Source organism: Leuciscus leuciscus, assembly GCF_965113295.1.
Source record: "Leuciscus leuciscus genome assembly, chromosome: 1".
Lineage (NCBI taxonomy): Eukaryota > Metazoa > Chordata > Actinopteri > Cypriniformes > Leuciscidae > Leuciscus > Leuciscus leuciscus.
In genome coordinates, this window is record NC_138725.1 from 74,054,375 (window position 1) to 74,072,647 (window position 18,273).

The 18,273-nt window shown below is 37.6% G+C and overlaps 1 protein-coding gene and 1 pseudogene across 2 annotated transcripts in view; both read right to left on the bottom strand.

Annotated features, from left to right (window-relative positions):
* The window catches only part of LOC309499923 (uncharacterized protein), a 389,370-nt gene that overhangs the window by 253,330 nt on the left and 117,767 nt on the right, over positions 1–18,273 (bottom strand). The gene's annotated exons all lie outside the window — the stretch shown is intronic.
* On the bottom strand, positions 1,560–15,879 carry LOC309476900 (NLR family CARD domain-containing protein 3-like; annotated as a pseudogene). Its single transcript, XR_014211745.1, has 2 exons — positions 15,780–15,879; positions 1,560–3,502 (listed from the first exon to the last, which is right to left on the bottom strand). The product of XR_014211745.1 is annotated as an NLR family CARD domain-containing protein 3-like (transcript).

Sequence of the window (18,273 nt, forward strand, 5' to 3'; positions counted from 1 at the left end):
ACAGTATTAGTATGGTGTTCCTAATAATCCTTTAGGTGTATATATATACACATTGTTAACTGTCTCTTCTCTTTCTCTGTAGTTTCTCAAATGAGAATAATCGTGATTAATTATCGTGATTATAATTTTGAGCAAAATAATCGTGATTATCAGTTTAACCATTATAGTGCAGCCCTAGGCTATGCTATATATACATGGGCAAAAAAAAGTGAAAAATCACTTTTCATTCTAACATTGTAAAAACAAACAATACAATCTAAATATATATATATAGTATAGTAATGTTTTTTTGTTTGTTTTTTAAGCAGAAGCTAAATTCACTAAACTAAAAATGAAAAATAATAACAAAAGCACAGACTAAGGGCCAGATTTACTATACAGGAAAAATTAGCGTGAGAGCACAATTCCAAAACAGTGCAGATGGGAGTGGAAAGTTCTGCGTATGATCTACTGTCGATATGCAAATTTAAGAACATTAGACAGATCATTTCAATAATGACCCACACATTACCAAGAGCAGCGCAAATTAGAGTCTGGTTCAAGACATGCTTCTTTGGGGCGTTAAATAATGGTGTAACCACCAGTAAATTGACTAGTGCAAACCTTAGTAAATCACCTTCCATGATTCATTTAAATTCTCTCCTCCCATACATTTTGAATCTGAAAGGGAAACTCCTACAAATGCATATGCAACAAGGGCAGTCGCAAAAATAACCCTGTTCACGCTATTTTAGCACAAAATTTTCACTGCATGTCTTTAGTATATACTGACAGTAGTTTTTTTTTTATGCCAAAGAGAGGGTTTACGCTGGAGAAAGCTGTTAGTATATCTGGCCCTAAATGTCAGATTTACACATTCACTCATCTGAGCTTAGTATAATCAGTCATCATATCATCATATCATATCAGTCTATATTTGATTACCCCATATAATAGTCACTTTATACTGATATGATAAAAATAAATTTACTTGTAGATTTAAAATACTACACGTCACATTTAATGTCCCCCAAAACATTTTTTTTTAACAAAATGTATATTTTAGTCAGAAATACAGAATTATTTATTGTGCTCCATCTGTTTGGCACGCGCCGGCGCTCACTCACTGAAGTCTGTGAAGTTTAGTGAAAATTTGTTTGCATTAGGTTTGTCCATTAGGCTTGTCCACTCCTGAGAGAAAATGTTTTTGCAGGACATTCTAATATTTACAGATGGAGAATATACCTGTGAAATGTAAGCTATGCACTAAGGAAAACAACACATCTCAGACGCATAAAACAGCCCAAGTATCTGTCAGAGAATCTGATAGGGCAAGCTACGTTAAACTATACAAGTTAAGTAAATATTTAGGGCTTCAAAATAACTCGTTAGATAAAGCATGTCTAATGTTTAGAACAAATTAGACTCCGCTATTTTTCGGATGTGCTAGCAATATTAAAGTACTGTATATTAATATAGTCTCATCTTATATCATTTATAAAATATATATATATATCAATACAAACTTGATATACCGCCCAGCCCTATGTTCATATTGTAATATTATTTATTTTTTATACTCACATAACCTTTCTGCAGTTCCTTATGGCAGGTACCAGTCTCATCCTACCCTCTTTTGATTTGATGTTGAACTTATTACAATCTAACTCATCCATCACCTTCTCGGACATCAGAATCATGTTTGCCAAAGTAGAGCATTGTGCAAGAGAAAGATTTTTTCTTTTTGTTTTAGAGTTTAAAAATGCCTGCATTTCATTAACAACAGAACTGTCTTTCATCTCAATCAAGCAGTGTGACAGATTCATCCATCTTTCAGGACTGACATTGTTTTTTTGACCTCGTTTAAGGTTTTGGATTATTTTCTTGATGCTCTCTGGGTTGTTCTCTGTGTGAATCAGCAGATACTGTAAGAGTCTGTGGTTGGACTCCAGTGAGATGCCATGAAGGAATCGAAGGAAAAGATCAAGATGTCCATTTTTACTCTCCAAGGCTTTATTCACTGCTTCCTTTAGAAACACATCCAGAGAACTATTTTCACACTGAGTTCTGGAATTTCCTGTCAGGAACATATTCAGAACCTCACTGTTCTTGTGTAAATAGCAGAAAAACACATACAGTCCTGCAAAAAAACTCCTGAAAGCTCAGATGTACAAAGCTGTAAACCTTTCTGTGATAAATCACAGATTCCTCCCTAAAGATCTCAGTGCAAATCCCAGAATACACTGAGGCGTCAGTGACGTCTATGCCGCTGTCTCTCAGGTCCTCCTCATAGAACATCACATTGCCCTTCATCAGCTGATTGAAAGCCAGTTCAGCAAGTTTCATAATCACGTCTCTGTTGGACTGCAGGAGTTTATCTGGATCTCTCTCTTCATACTTCTGGTTCCTCATACTAGTTTGAATGAGGAGGAAGTGTATGTACATTTCAGTCAGAGTGTGAGGGATTTCTGCACTGAGATCTTGTTTCAGGATATTTTTAAGCACAGTGGCTGAGATCCAGCAGAAGACGGGTATGTGGCACATGATGTGGAGGCTTCTTGCTCTTCTGATGTGTGAGATGATTCTGCTGGCTTGATGCTCATCACTGATTCTCTTTCTGAAATATTCCTCCTTCTGGGGCTCATTGAATCCCTGAATTTCTGTCACACGGTTGATGTAGTTAGAGGGGATCTGATTGGCTGCTGCTGGTCTGGTGGTGATCGAGATGAGAGCAGAGGGAAGCAGATCTCCTTTCATGAGGTTTGACATCAACACACCCACTGATGAAGTCTCAGTCACATCAAAAACTTTCTCAGTGTCTGAAAACATCAGTGTCAGTCTGCTTTCATCCAGACCATCAAAGATGAACACAACTGTGCATTCATCATAAATCTTTGAGTCCAGATCTTGAAGTTCAGGATGAAAGTCCAGCAGAAGTCTGTGAAGACTGTACTGATGATCTTTTATCAAGTTCAGCTCTCGAAAGGGAAGCACAAACATGAAATCTATATCCTGATTGGCTTTTCCCTCGGCCCAGTCCAGAATAAACTTCTGCACAGAGACGGTTTTTCCAATTCCAGCGATGCCTTTAGTAAGAACAGACTTTATTGTGTCTTTCTTCTCTCTTTTCATCACCTCACATCCAGTTTCAGGTGAAGGATCAAAGATGTCATTGCAGTTGATTGGAGTGTCTTGGAGTGTCTTGTAACTTTTCTCCATCTGTAGCACCTCATGTTCTTCATTCACTCCTTTACTCTCTCCCTCTATGATGTACAGCTGTGTGTAAATCCTGTTCAGGAGGGTCTGATTCTCTTGTAGTTTGATTCCCTCATATAATTTCTCATACTTGTTCTTCATGCTGGTTTTGTGTCGGTCTTTGACTCTCTGAAGACCATCATGCACTGGTTGGTGAGAATCGAGCTGCAGGGCTGCTTCTGTGTCATGATGACTGATGTGTTTCTGACTAGAGGAGGACGTGCAGGTCTGACAGGACACATATCGGATCTGGTCAGCTCTCCCACCACTGAAAAGACATTCAGATGAACAGAAGACAAAAATAATCAGAAAAGACCTTTATCAATATAGAGAAATTATTTAAATGTATTTAATATTTAAAATAATAAAAGTTATTTAAAATCATACCGCAATGAGAATGAAGTGTTTTTAATAAACCTCTTTTGCATATAATAAATCTATTGTGGCAATTTGATTTCCTGACATAAAGTTCCCCAAGGTTTTGTTCTCCTCCAATATTGCACAATTTGTATATCAACGATTCAACTCATCAGCTCATTAGAAGAAACGTCAATATCTGAATTGGATGTGTCAGATAAAGGGGAGGGAGTCCATAGTTCATAAACACTGCTGTAGTGAAACGCTACTTAAGTATCCTGTTTGAATCAGACTGATGTTGTTCAAATTCATCAGGAAAGTTGACAAAGACAAACGCAAGTAGCCTCCAGACTCTTAGCTGAACTGATGCATTGACATAAAATGTAATAACCTAAGAAACGATAGAAGGGTTAAATTATGATTGATGGTTCTTTCAGGTCATGTCTTATAAGTGCATATATTGCTAGAAACTTGGGATTTCATCATCTCACTCTTAAACTCATTCTTTCCTCACTTTCCTTCTTTCTGTAAACGTGTGTGAATGTGTGTGTGTGCACGTTTTTGTGTTAAATATTAGTTGTATGTGTTAGAATAATCCATAAAGACTTGGTAGTATTTTAAAAGTGTTCTTGTGTTATGTGCTTATGAATTTATTTTGTAAACTGCTGATCTATGTTACCTTGCTAATAAAAAGTGTTTTAACTATAGTTTGGATGTTAAGGTTATTTAACCCAGTCGTTATTTGGAACATGGCTGTGTTTTAGGCTTATATCTGGTGTCATAGTCACATGCTGTGCTAAGCTTATCAGGTTTTAGCAACATTGCTATCAGTACTGTACGTGGTTGCTAGTGCAAATGTTATTGGATATATGCTTGTTACTTAAGCTTCTAGTATTATTGCGCATACTCTCCGAAGCAACATGCTGTGGTATTCAAACATTGTTTTAGGCTTATCTGGTTGCATTGGAAAAATGCTCACTCTTTATTCTAGCTCATTATTGCAACATGCTGTGTTAAAGTTAGCATATGCTTGTGGCTAAAGCTATCTAGATTGTCGGTAACATACTGTAACACAGAAGTTGTGATGTTGCCCAGAGAGAGGAAACGACGGGTGTCGGAGGAAAAAAAAAGATGCTCGAGAGTCGATGACGTCTTTCCCCCCGTGTTTAATAAAGGCGCTTAAACGTCATGCACTCATCCACATACATGGGGATCGAGCGAGAAAACGTAGCCTATACAAAACATCCAACTCAGGTTACAATTATAAGAGAAATAAAAGAAAGAACACAAATGTCGGTAGAGCGGGTAACTCCTCTGCTCACTTCTCAAATCTGAATCTCACACACTGCGCACATGCGCAGTTCTCCTCTTCTCTGATTACCATAAAACTTAAAAGTGACCGTACCATAAAACATAAAGAAACGTTACAATACTTATGCAAAATACACAGTAGGTACATTCATCGCAGAGGTCTGTTATTTAACACTAACAACATTGTAGATTGATGAACCTGTGAAGGAGTGTGGAATCATGGGAGTCGTCATCTTCACCTCCACAGCCGATGGAATCAGTACAAAGGGAGCAGAAATCATGTTCATGAATGATTAAGTACACTTTATTCATAGCTTAAATTGGATCTATAGTGCTCAACATATGCCGCTAACATCAGGATGTATTAACCATTCTATCAGCCTCAGTCGTGTTGGGGGTAGTGTATAAAAAAATAAAAAATATTTTCTTGGTTTCTACAGATGTAAACTACAACCAAGTATAACAAGGTTAAGACATTATTGACAGGTGTCAGTGTACACAGTTTTTGCAAACTTACATATTTGTGCCTAAATATATTTAAGTATCAGATTCACGCTTGTTGAACGGAACGGAACCATACCGCCAATCCAAACTGTATGCTAATTGTCAATCGTATTTGACGATAGTGGTCCTGACAGAAATATTGATTAATAATTCCCTTACATATAGTTAGTTTGCCTTCCCAACTCCACCATGCTGTATATGTAGTTAATCGCTAGTTAATCAAGAATGTCAAATGCAATTCCAATTTGTCTTATTTTTAAAGTTCTCAGCTTTAGTTATTATAGTAATTAAAATTACTGTGACAACTAAGATGTCAACGACCAAAATCAATTCTTCTTTAACCCTCTGGGGTCTGAGGGGTTTTTGGGGTCCTTGAGATGTTCTGACATGCCCTGACATTTGTGCTTTTTTCAGTTGCTTATAAACATATTAATGGCAAAGGTATAATTACACTCTATTTAGCACAAACAGGGCTACCATAATATGTGAGCAACATGCATGTACATGTTTGTATTTTTGAGAGAATAATGTTTATGCATGGTTATAAAAAAAAATAAAAAAAAAAGTTTCTGAAATAAGGCCACAAAACACATACTAAATATGTGTCAATAAGAATTTTGACTAATGGATGTCGTTGCCTAGAGTTTTTTCTTCAAAATGATGTGAAAATCATCCTACCTAATCATTCACATAACACAATACATTGATTTAAATCTTGTAAAACACTTTTTGTTTGTAAAGGCAATATGCGCAAGGGGCGTCAACGATTCAACACCATCATGCATATTTAGTGATTCACACTTGAGGAGACAATGGGGCCCACATACTTAATGAGCCATTCATTCAGGTGTGTCACCTATAGCCACAAGAAAGAATTCAAGAGCAATATATATATATATATATATATATATATATATATATATATTCTACCAAATTGGTTCACAGTTGGAAGCATGTCGATTTTATTTTATTTTTTTTACAAATTGTGCAGTTAATTCTCATACTGTATTTTTAGTTTTGGAATATGTATCCTCTCCCCAAATTTGTCAATAATAAAACACAATAAAAATTATTTAAAGAAAAGGCTTATATTTACCTTTTAAAATTTGTTTACATCTACCTTGTAAATATATATTTTTTATTAAAAAGGTTACAATTACAACAACAATTGAAGTGTAATCTTTCTTTGTAAAAACTAAAGTATACATTTTATCATACATATTTCAAAGTTAAGGATTCATTACTTCGAATATAGCCTACATTGACAAAACATACTATATTTAACATATTAGCAAAAATTGGCAAACAAAAGCTTATTTGAGGTGGCAGATATTTTACAGTAAAAATGTGTAATCTATCCAAAACTAATCAACGAAATGTTGTCTTTCATTTGTCTGTAACATAGGTCTTTCGTTTTTATTATAAGGAATATAAATGTTAATTTGCAGTTTAATACGTTGCTTATACAAATACATTTTATTTCAACATATTTCAGTCGATTTTTACTCAGTATAGCAAAATAGTTTGCTAAAAGCAGATCATTCATTCACACACAGAAACGCAATTCAAATTTAAACCGTCTTTTTGCGAGTTGTGGTAAACAGCGCATCTCTGCCGTTCATTCATTCACACACAGAAACGCGATTTACTTGAGAATGAAAAAAAACTTACTACAGTATTCCATCCGTTGTTCCTCGAAATACCAGCACTTCTGAGGTACATTTTCCATTATTATTATTCCTCACAGCGCTGCGAGACAGTGTAAACAAGTACAATGATCTGAATAAACTTGATGTGTTTTCTCGAGCTGATATGTGGGCGTTCACAGTTTGTATGGGATCGCGTCATTTGCGTTTGAATAGCGCGCGCTCTCCGTGGGCGGGGCAGATTAAAACTGAGATGAGAATGACTGACATCTCTCTCTTTTCATAAAGATTACATAGACAGAGAATATTTGTTTTTTTATATAAATTACTTCATTTAAAAGAAGAGAATTCAAGCTTCATGCCTGTGTGTCTGTATGCCTGTTTGACTGAGTATTCGCTGAGTTATGGTTCATTTTCGGACGCGTTTCAGAATGGACTTCACTGACAGAGAGAAGGCAGAACTCGCTTCGTGTTTATTTTTCTTTATTTGGCAAAAAGCACAACACTTTGTTTTTATTGTGAGTATACACAAAAATAATACACATTTAACAGAATCGATTGATGTATGAAACTTGTTTGTAATATCAAAGTCAACAGAGCAAAATGAATCTCTTTTGAACTGATAAAAAAAAAAAGCGAGCTGGTATCGACCCCAGGGGGTTAACCCTCTGAGGTCTGAGCTGTTTTCTGGCCCTGGAGGTGTTCTGACATTTGTGTTTTTTTCTGTTACTTGTGACATTGTCATGGCTAAAGTCTTATTACACTGTATTCAGCACAAACTCTGCTACAATAATCTATCAGCAGCATGTATGTAAAAGTTTGTAGTTTTGAGATAATGACATTTATGCGTGGTTTGTGAAAATACAAAAAAAAATTCTCACTGAAATAAGGCCATGAAACCCATACTGATTATTTCTTCACAAGACTTTTGAAAATTGTATGACGTAGCCTAGAATATTTGCTCCAAAACTATGTGAAAATCACCCTGACTGCTCATTCAGATAAGACAATATATTGATTTTAAATTTCTAAGACGTGTTTTGTGTGAAAAAGCCTTATGCGGAAAGGCGTGATCATCTCATGAATATGTAAGCTTTCAACACCTGAGAAAGACAAAGACACTCCCCTAACTGCCCTATTAGGAGCGATCAGGCCCTGTCATTCAGAGCAACCTTGCACAAAGAATGAGGAGATTTAAAAAAGAATGGCTTTTAGATTGTTTGGATTTATTTACAACACAACATAATCCAAAAATACTCAACAAATGACAAAAGAGCACATTGAAAACAATGATCCAAAGACAGAGACCTTTGTGCCATTCCTAAAAACATTGTACATACCTTTCATTTCCAAGGTGTTTGATTTTCACTTTACCATGTTCATATACAGAGACTCATGTGAATGTTGAAGTCAGCAGGACTCAGTTGCATCTGGTCCCTGAAAGAAAAAGAAAAAAAAGAAAAAAACTGTGAACATACTGATATCAAGAGAAACTATAGGGCTGCACGATTTTGGGAATAGATTTTAGATTTTTCTGGTTAAAATTTCTTTTTAAAATTCACAGAACACACATACACACACACACACACACACACACACACACACACACGTTTCCAACAATATATAATGAACACCAGGTTTGTTGTGCCTTGTAGGCATAGGCTACGCAGTGCTGCATAAAATAATAACAATAAATTAAATCTTCCAAAAGATTTCAAGAACAACTACGCTAGAGAAAAATATATTGATTATCATATGTTACTTCAAATGTTTCCATTCGTTATGATGATATGAAATGAGATAATAGTAAAAACATAAAGCCTAATGTTTGGTGCATTTTTCCTTTCAAACGCAATCGCGCTCCAAAATATGATACATTCAAACGCACAGCGCGCTCCAAAATAGGATACACTAAACGCGATCGCGCTCCAAAATATGATACATTCAAACCCACAGCGCGCTCCAAAATATTAAACATTATGGTTATACATATCTATGTTTGAGCAGATATCCACAAACAGTATTTAACAGTAAACACGGGTCTAAATAGTATAATATTCACCATATATCTAGCAACAGTTCAACTGCAATGTGAAGTTTATGCAACAATACCATAAACTAATAAGTAAGAATTTCTTACCTTACATCTTTCTTGTCTTCAAATCGCGTTCTTCTTCTTCTTAGGTAAATCCAATGTAAGCTCAGACGTGTCTTCCAAACTCGACGAAAAGCAGAGACTTGTGAAGTTTTTTTGGTGTTTTGTGTTTGAGGTAACGAGGGCGTTCGCATTGCATGTGGAGATTTGCATGTGAATCACTTTTGCGCGAGTGGGCGTGTCGAATTAAAAAGTAATTAGCAAGCGTTTGAGATACTGGACATCCTGTCGGTTTTATACAAATTACTTAAACAGAGAATATTTGTTTTCAGTTTGAATCCGATCATTTAAAAGTACACACTTAAATGTGCATAAAGGTATATGGCTCATAAATGTGTGACAAGTATTCGCTGAGTTTTGTTTCAGTTTATAGACGTGCTCAAGAAAAAAAAGTTCACCGCGACGGAGAGGCAGAACGCACACCCTGTTTATTTTCTTTATTTTACAAAAGCACAATGTTTTGATTTGATTGTAAGTGGACACATACAAAAGTAGAAATATCACAGATTATTTTTTTATATTTCTTTTTTCTGTATAACCATAAATGACGGAGTAATTTAAGTTTATGTTGCTGCTATGTGAAAAAAATCCAGCAAAACGCGTCGGCGCGTTTCTCGACCTCAGAGGGTTAAATACCATCTCTTGTTGCGAGCATGAGCATCATCCATGTAATTCAGAATTAGCCTGTATGCCATATTCTTTGAGTTATCTCATGCCCCTCTGAGACTCACGAGAGTGAGCTGCAGGATGAGGATTTGTCGCTAATAAAAAGTGTTTTCACTATAGTTTGGATGTTATTTAACCCAGTCGTTATTTGGAACATGGCTGTGTTTTAGGCTTATATCTGGTGTCATAGTCACATGCTGTGCTAAGCTTATCAGGTTTTAGCAACATTGCTATCAGTACTGTACGTGGTTGCTAGTGCAAATGTTATTGAATATATGCTCAATCGTCAGGCTGCATGCTATAGGCTATAGTTATTATTTTATGCAGCCCTACACATATATGCCTACAAGGCACAACAAACCTGGTGTTCAATATATATATATTGATATATAACCCATATATATATATATACTGTATATATATATATATATATATATATATAGTCAATTTTAAAATTGAGCAGACCTATATTTTCTCTTGATATGAGTTCACAGGTTTTATTTTTTATTTTTTTATTTTTTGGGGGTTTTCTTTCAGGGACCAGATGCCACTGATGAGTCCTGCTGACTTAAACATTCACATGAGTCTCTGTACATGAACATGGTAAAATCAAAAATCAAACACCTTGGAAATGACAGGTATGTACTATGTTTCAATGGCACAAAGGTGTGACTGTTCAAGTCTATAATGTGCTTTTTTTGTCCTTTGTTGTGTATCTTTGGATAATGTTGTGTTGTAAATAAATTCAAGCAATCAAAAAGCCATTCTTTATAAGATCTCTACTCATTCTGTGTTCTGGTTCTCTCACAATCCCCACCTAATAGGGACATTATGGGAGGGTCTTTGTCTTTCTCAGGTGTAAAACACATCAATATTCATGATAATTCACGCCTCCTCGCATAAAGCTATCTTACACAAAACATGTCTTACAAATTTTAAATCAATATATTTTTTTATCTGAATGAGTACGCAGGATGATTTTCACATAGTTTTGAAGCAAATATTCTAGGCTACGTGATATAATTTTTAAAAGTCTTGTGAAGAAGTAATCAGTATGAGTTTCATGATCTTATTTCAGTGACATTTTGATTTTGTTTTTCCACAAACCACGCATAAACGTCATTATCTCAAAACTACAAACTTTTACATACATGCTGCTGACATATTATTGTAGCACAGTTTGGGCTGAATACAGTGTAATCAGACTTTAGCCATGAAAATGTCTCAAGTAACAGAAATAAGCACAAATGTCAGAGCATGTCAGAACACCTCCAGGACCCAGAAAACACCTCAGACCCCAGAGGGTTAAGCCACTAAAATATGACAGCGCGCTTAAATGGCAGGGCATATGCGGTGGCAGGTCTGGCTGGTAATGCCTTGCACACAATGGTGGTGTTGCAAGCCTACCAGGCTGATCTGCTGACAGATGTGAAGCATTTAAATCTCTCACCCCAAGTGATTATTGCATCAGCCCTGAAGCTGGACCTATTAACTGTTATTCCTTCAATTTGGAACTCTTCTGTAGGTCTCGCGTCAGGTTTGGTAGTAAATGCGCTCTTTCATGCTCTTATGGTGATAGGCCTCCATTTTGTGAATGTCGTTTAGGCCATCGCTCTATGGGCAGCAGGTTAAGCTCTGTAGGTCTCCTCCCTTTACGATAGGTTTTAGTAAGGTTGAATAATAGACCACGGTTCTCTTTTAGAAAGTATTAAGGGGGTGTTAAATAGGGTTTTTATAGGATGGTGAAATTAGGGCCCTGAAGTTCCTATATATAGGTATACTGACATTCAAAGCTGTAGGCCTTACAGTATGCCTCCTCCATAGTCCGGTAGCGTAAGACTGTACTCCTCATGCTTTAAAGGGTCAATAGCACTTCTGCTGAGTACACCGCCTGTTGGCAATGTAAACCTTAGAGCTGGAGGCGCTCCCCTTCTTAGGGTCCCTTTTAGAATGCCCAGCCTCCATAGGGCCTGAAGCACTGTGTAGATCCAGGATCGAGCAGAGTTACTTCCCTCATTTGCAAGGGTTAGAAAGCGCTATGCTGAGTTCTACTTTCCAGGATGCCTGTCTCTATGATCCAGTCTGTGAGCGATTACTGCCATATCTGCAGTCCTCCCTATCGGATGCCTCCGCAAGTGAGGCAATTGATGTTAGAGACTCTGTTTAGTGCCAAAGCACTGCCCAGGCTGATGCCTGTGACTTTCGAAGCCGAAGGCCCTACAGTAGGCCTCCTCTATAATCCGGTAGCATAAGATTGTACTCCCCTTGCTTTAAAGGGTCGATAGCACTTCTGCTGAGTACATTGCCTGTTGGCAATGTGAACCTTAGAGCTGGAGGTGCTCCCCTTATATAGGGTCCCTTTTAGAGTGCCCAGCCTCCACAGGGCTGTGCAGATCCATGATTGAGTAGAGTTACTCCCCTCGTTTGCAAGGGTTAGAAAGCGCTATGCTGAGTTCTACTCTCCAGGATGCCCGTCTGTAGTAGTGAACAGGTTGGCTGTATGGAAAATTCTCTAGTGAGACCACCGTTCATCCAAGCATCTAATAGACAATTTTTTGTGTGAGATGGCTTCCATTTAATATTCATGTGTCTTAGTCTGTGAGCGATTACTGCCACTATCTGCAGTCCTTCCTATCGGATACCTTCCACAAGTGAGGGAAGATATGTTAGAGAAACAGACGGGTTGTTGGCAAGACTAGGTCAGTAAATTAGTCCAGGTCAGCCTCCCTGGTAGCATGTGGGGTTGAATTCATGTCCCCCTCAGAAAGTGACTGGACGGGACTCCTTTTGGACACCCTGGCCATATTCCTTTAAAGGAACCCCTTCCATGGGTGTTGTTGGTTCCAAGCATTTGAGTGGCCTTGGTAGGCCTTCATTGTATTGGAGGCCTCTTTGAGGCTTATAGCTTTGGCAGTGGCCGTAGGGAATAATGTCACTGACAGGCTGTATTTGACCCGAAGGGGGAGTGTTTTGGCATTTCAGTGAAACTGCCATCTTTGACATTTTTGTCACAGCCATAATTTGGCATGCACTCCCCTCAGCATGGTGGCATTGATATATTGTTACACAAAGATTCATCGATGCAATGCGAGTTCTCTTTCGAAAGGGAATGTCTCTGGTTACGACTGTAACCTTTGTTCCCTGAGAACAGGGAACGAGACACTGGGAATGCCTGCTGAACAGTCCCTTCAGACGATAAGTTGTTGATATGTTCTCTAGGCACCCCTTATATACTTCCGGGTCGCACTAGTAGTGACGTCATAGGCTGTCGCCAGCAAATAGGATTGCCGTTATTAGATAAGCGTTTCAGACACCGGTTCACGTTAGGCGTTCCCCAAAGCGTCATTGACGCAGTGTCTCGTTCCCTGTTCTCAGGGACACATTCTCCATTATGTGTTCAAGTTCAGTCAAGTTCAAGAGTTCTCTGCTCTTTTTTATTATGACCGCAGTGATGGTGTGATTGTGTCCTCTGAGGTGTGTGTGTATGTCTGAGTGTGTGTGTTTATATCTGAGGGATGGTCCAGTCAGTCTGGTGAAGGAATATTTGTTGTTGTTTATGTTTATCTTTCTCACCCTTTCACACTGTTAATTATTTTTACTTTGTGCCCACTTATACTGTACCTTGTAAGTAGGGATGCGCGGTATACCGGTACTGCAAAAATACCGGTATATATTATATTTCAAACGGTACAATATCATGATTTTGCTCAATTCGGTATTTGATGTGCTGCTGTTTTGAAGTTCACCGCTAGGCGGCAGTGCGCTACCCAAACTGACGCGGGTCACGCAAAACCGGCAAACGGTGACAACGGAGGAACACGATGGATCAAACAGATGAAGCTCATTCTACACGCCCGAAATTAATAAATAAAGAGAGCAGTAGGAGTGAAATGGCATTACTTTGCCCTACAAAAGTAATGAGAAAGGTAAAGCAACAGACCTCAATGCACCACTCTACAAACGCTGCTTTAAATTAGCCACGGGAGGCAACACAATCTAGCTAATCACTTGTCACTTGCTCATCCTGACTTGTTCAAAGAGTTCAGAGATCGACAGGTGAGCATCATTCAACTGATTTAATTTAGACTTCTATTCACAACGCTTATCAGCGCACATACATAAAAGCTTATCAATTAAATATGATACGGTAAACACGAAAGCTCAAATGTGCTTGCATGACACGCTAGAACCAATGAAGTTTAGGTCTCATAATTTTTGCACTTTCAAACAATCATATATTAATTGAATTTGAATGAATAAAGAGATTAGTAATATTAATTTTAGTATTAGTGATAGTAAAATGAATGGCATATCACTGCCGCTGTGGCGACCCCTAGGAATCAGCCGAGAGAGAAAGAGTAATAGTAGTAATATGGATATTATTACCACCGGGGGGGGGGGTTCCCTGTTCCCTGTTCCCTGTTCCCTGTTCCCTGACTTTTTTTTTTTTTTTTACATTTTGATACTTTTTGTTTGCACATTCGGTACTGCTGAGTTTCAAGCAGTGTTTTTTAATAAAATTGTTTCAATTCACTTAAATTTTGAGGCCGGTTATTTGTCACCTGTGGTATCGATTTAGTATCGATACCGAGGTATTAGGTTCTGGTATCGTACCGAAACCAAAATTGTGGTATCGAGCCATCCCTACTTGTAAGGTATTTAAAATATGTACATATCTATATAAAGTATTTTGTTCTGCAACATTTCCATATGACTGTTGCAGTAGAAGTTTGGGCAAACTCGAGCAGTTGCATTTTTTTAAGGTTTCAATAATCAGGTTATGTCAATGTTTTGTCAAAGGACACAGAGAACTGCCAGAAGGAAACATGAGATACAGTCACTGGAATCTTCTTAGTGAAACACGAAAGTGCAAAGCCCACAGATTACCTTTTAATTTAATTTTTTTTAATGCTGTTGGTTTCTTTGTGAATGTTGCATGTTATAAACCAGAAAAAGAATGTAATTGTCACGATCCCTGCACCGTCTTGTGTTTTGTAGGACTTTTATGTTAAAGTGTTTATGTTAAAGTGAATTCCTAGTTCCCCATTGTTTCTGTGTTCACTTCCTGTGTTTGGTTCCTGTTTTGCCATGTACCTTGTTTGTCACCATAGTTACCCTTATTAGTTACCAAGACATCAGTCACCAACATCTGTCCCTCATTAGCCCCTTGTTAGCCTGTCTATTTAAACCTCTGTGCTTCAGTTGTTGTTTGTCGGCCGTTACTGCTGTTTGTGTATTACTGTTGTCGGTCTCTAATTGTTGGTCTCCTGCCTTCTCTTTGTGGATTGTACCTTTGTTCCTGGATCATTTTGCAATTATGTTTGTCCATTAAAACTTGTGCTTGCACCTGGATTCCCTTTCTGCCTCATCCCTGCTAACACGTAACAGTAATACTTTGTACTCAGTTTCTTTGTAAACTATTACCAAAATTGTCATAATTCCATTACAGTTATACTAGACTTCTAGCATCAACAAAATCAAATTAATTAAATTTAATTAAATTAAGCTGAATGATGAAAGAAGATTTAGGGTACTTTCACACTTGGTTCGATTGCTCTGCCTGGTCCGAACCAGAGTTCGATTGCTCTCACGCTGCACTGTGTTCAGATTAAATAATTTTGGTCCAAACTACGGTGCATTTGCATCATCAAAGCAGCAGCTGTTTACCCCTGTTGCTTGGTAACAACGACTAAATGCATAGCGTGGCTCACCTCACTTTTATATATTTTTGTTTTTGAACCGTTGTTTTGGTTTCTAAAGCTTCTGTACTTAACAGCACTTGCGTCCAAAGTAAATAATCTAAAAATGATTTACTTTGGATTAAATAAGATAAATAGAGGTAAAAAAAAATCCTAAATTAAATGAAGGGTAATGAATTAATTTTAAGTGTACATGTATATACTCACACAAGGTCAAAGGGCACGGCTTCAATACTGAGATCAATGGGACAATGCATGAAGTTGTTACTCTTCATTGACACACATCTAGAAACTGGAGATGCTGCTCTCTTTCTCTTTCTGTTGAAAAAACAGATACCGTAAAACTTCAAATAATAGCCGAGTCCCAAATAGACGCCTGTCTCTTTTAAACGCCTGGTGTGACGACAGGTTTGGGTAAATAAAGGCCGGTCTCAAATAGAGGCCTGGTCTGTTTTTTAGTATCGGGTTATACATGATATTCTAAAACCAGTCAGATCGTCTGTTCTATGTTTTGATTAGATTTCACGTGACAGACGCAACCGTTCATGAACGACTCATCACTATTCGCGCGCGCACGCGCGCGTGTGTGTATGTGTGTGAGGGAGAAAGAGGAGATATTATATTTCATTAACTTCGGGATGTTATCCTTAGGTATGTGGCCTGACTAGCTTCAGCGAGGATCACCTTATCCATTGTTTCAAAGAGGGAGAGCCGTGCGCATCTGGGCGGGAGCTGTTAGTGCAAGCAAGGCAGGCAGAGTTAGCGGAGGCCGGAGAGGGAGAAGTGGAGGAGAGCGACGTGGAGGAGGAATTCGCCAATGAACTTGTAATTGAGGATCGCGGGGATGATGATAGTGATGAATAGAGTAATTTTCTATCACATGATTGCAGTTGTTTTACAGGGTAGCCTTCATTCTTTCTTGTTGATGTGTTCCGGCAACAAGTTCATATGCTCGATGGATTTTAGTGGTAACTTGTGTTCTGCCCATTGCTGTCACATCGTTTCGTTTTTTATGTTTTTTTTTTATGCTGCTAATAGCCAAAGACATTTCTTACATTAAATTATTTGTTACACACATTCGAATTACTTATAAATAAAACATAATATAATGTGTTAATCTCCTACTGTCATGCTTGAATATCTCAACACTAAATTAAAGGCCTGTCTCTTATAGACGCCTGTCTCAAATACAAGCCGGTGCAGTTCGGCGATTTGGGTAAATAGAAGCCCGGGCTATTATTTGAAGTTTTACGGTATATATTTCAGATCATATATGAAGCCAGAAAAACATACCACAGTTGCCTAAATTACCCTAGTTGCTATTAATGCAAAATTATAACTATAAACAAAAGGTTGTAGGTTGTATTGCTGAGGAATAGTATTAAAAATAAAGTTTAACCACTAATTCTTCAATCTTTGAAAGCCCATGTCTCTTCCTGAACTTTTTATGTTTCATGGTGATGTAGCTACATCATGAATAGGGGTGTAAAAGATTGAAGTTGATACAGACGAGTCCCCATGGTTCGGCATGCATGTGATTCGTGGATTAACTGCAAACTTTAACCATCATAGGGTGAAAGTTTATCATTTGCAAGTGTTTTTAATTCCTGGAAAGAGCAAGAGCATGTGAAAGAGAACTCAATCCAGAACTCGTGTGCTGTTTCAATGCTCACACTCCCAAAGCGCACACACAGAAAGCCACGTCTCCGACAGCACGTGATCACCAAATTCAGTTCTTTTTGACGTCTCCTTCTGCTTTAAGGGAGACACACACACAAAATTATCTCAAAATACCTGTCTTGGTGAGTATCCTCGTAAATACAGTTGGCTATGTCATAAGTGAACGTAAACAGTTGAGAAGGAAAACAGATGTGTATCATTATATTGGATCCATGCATTAGGTATTAATAGGCCTGTCACGATAACAAATTTTGCTGGACGATAAATTGTCCAAGAAATTATTGCGATAAACGATAATATTGTCGTTTGAGTCCATTTTCATCTAATATAATGATAATGGCATAATAATGCAGGTACACCTTTTCAAAGATCTATAAACTTTTATTTGTTAAGAATATTAAACATTGAAAACGGAAAACATTTTAAATATCCACAAAAAATTAACAAAACAACCAAAAACAATAAAAGCAATGGACTCTCAGTGTCTGTTAACAAAAAAATTCACTTGAATAAATACCAAAAACAATAAATAAAATGGATGTAAACCAAATTGCACTTCAAAAAATATTAAACATTAGGCTCAGACATAAATAGTGATACATTCCATAACAGGCAAAACCGCCAGTTAGGACCTTTGTAAACAAATTTTAAAAAAGCCTCAACAGGCCATATCACACCATTTTGCACTGTCCTCCTGTTACTTTGTCGACTAAACAAACGCCCGAGTGATTGTGTAACTTACTGTCGGGAAGACGGAGACGCACTTTATTGCGTGTATTTGCTACGCACTGAAAATACTTGGTTAGGATTAAGGGTGAGGAGTGCGTGCGTATTACACGCCATAAAGTGCGTATCATATGCACGCAAAAACTATTTTTGCCGTATAAATGGCACGAGAAATAACATTCGTGGTATAGATACGCATTTTCATGAGATCGGGCTCGCTGTCGCGTTTGTCTTTGAAACCAATTCCATCTTTTTCTTTTTTTCCCCTCCAACTCACAACTAGCGTCTTCTCTCT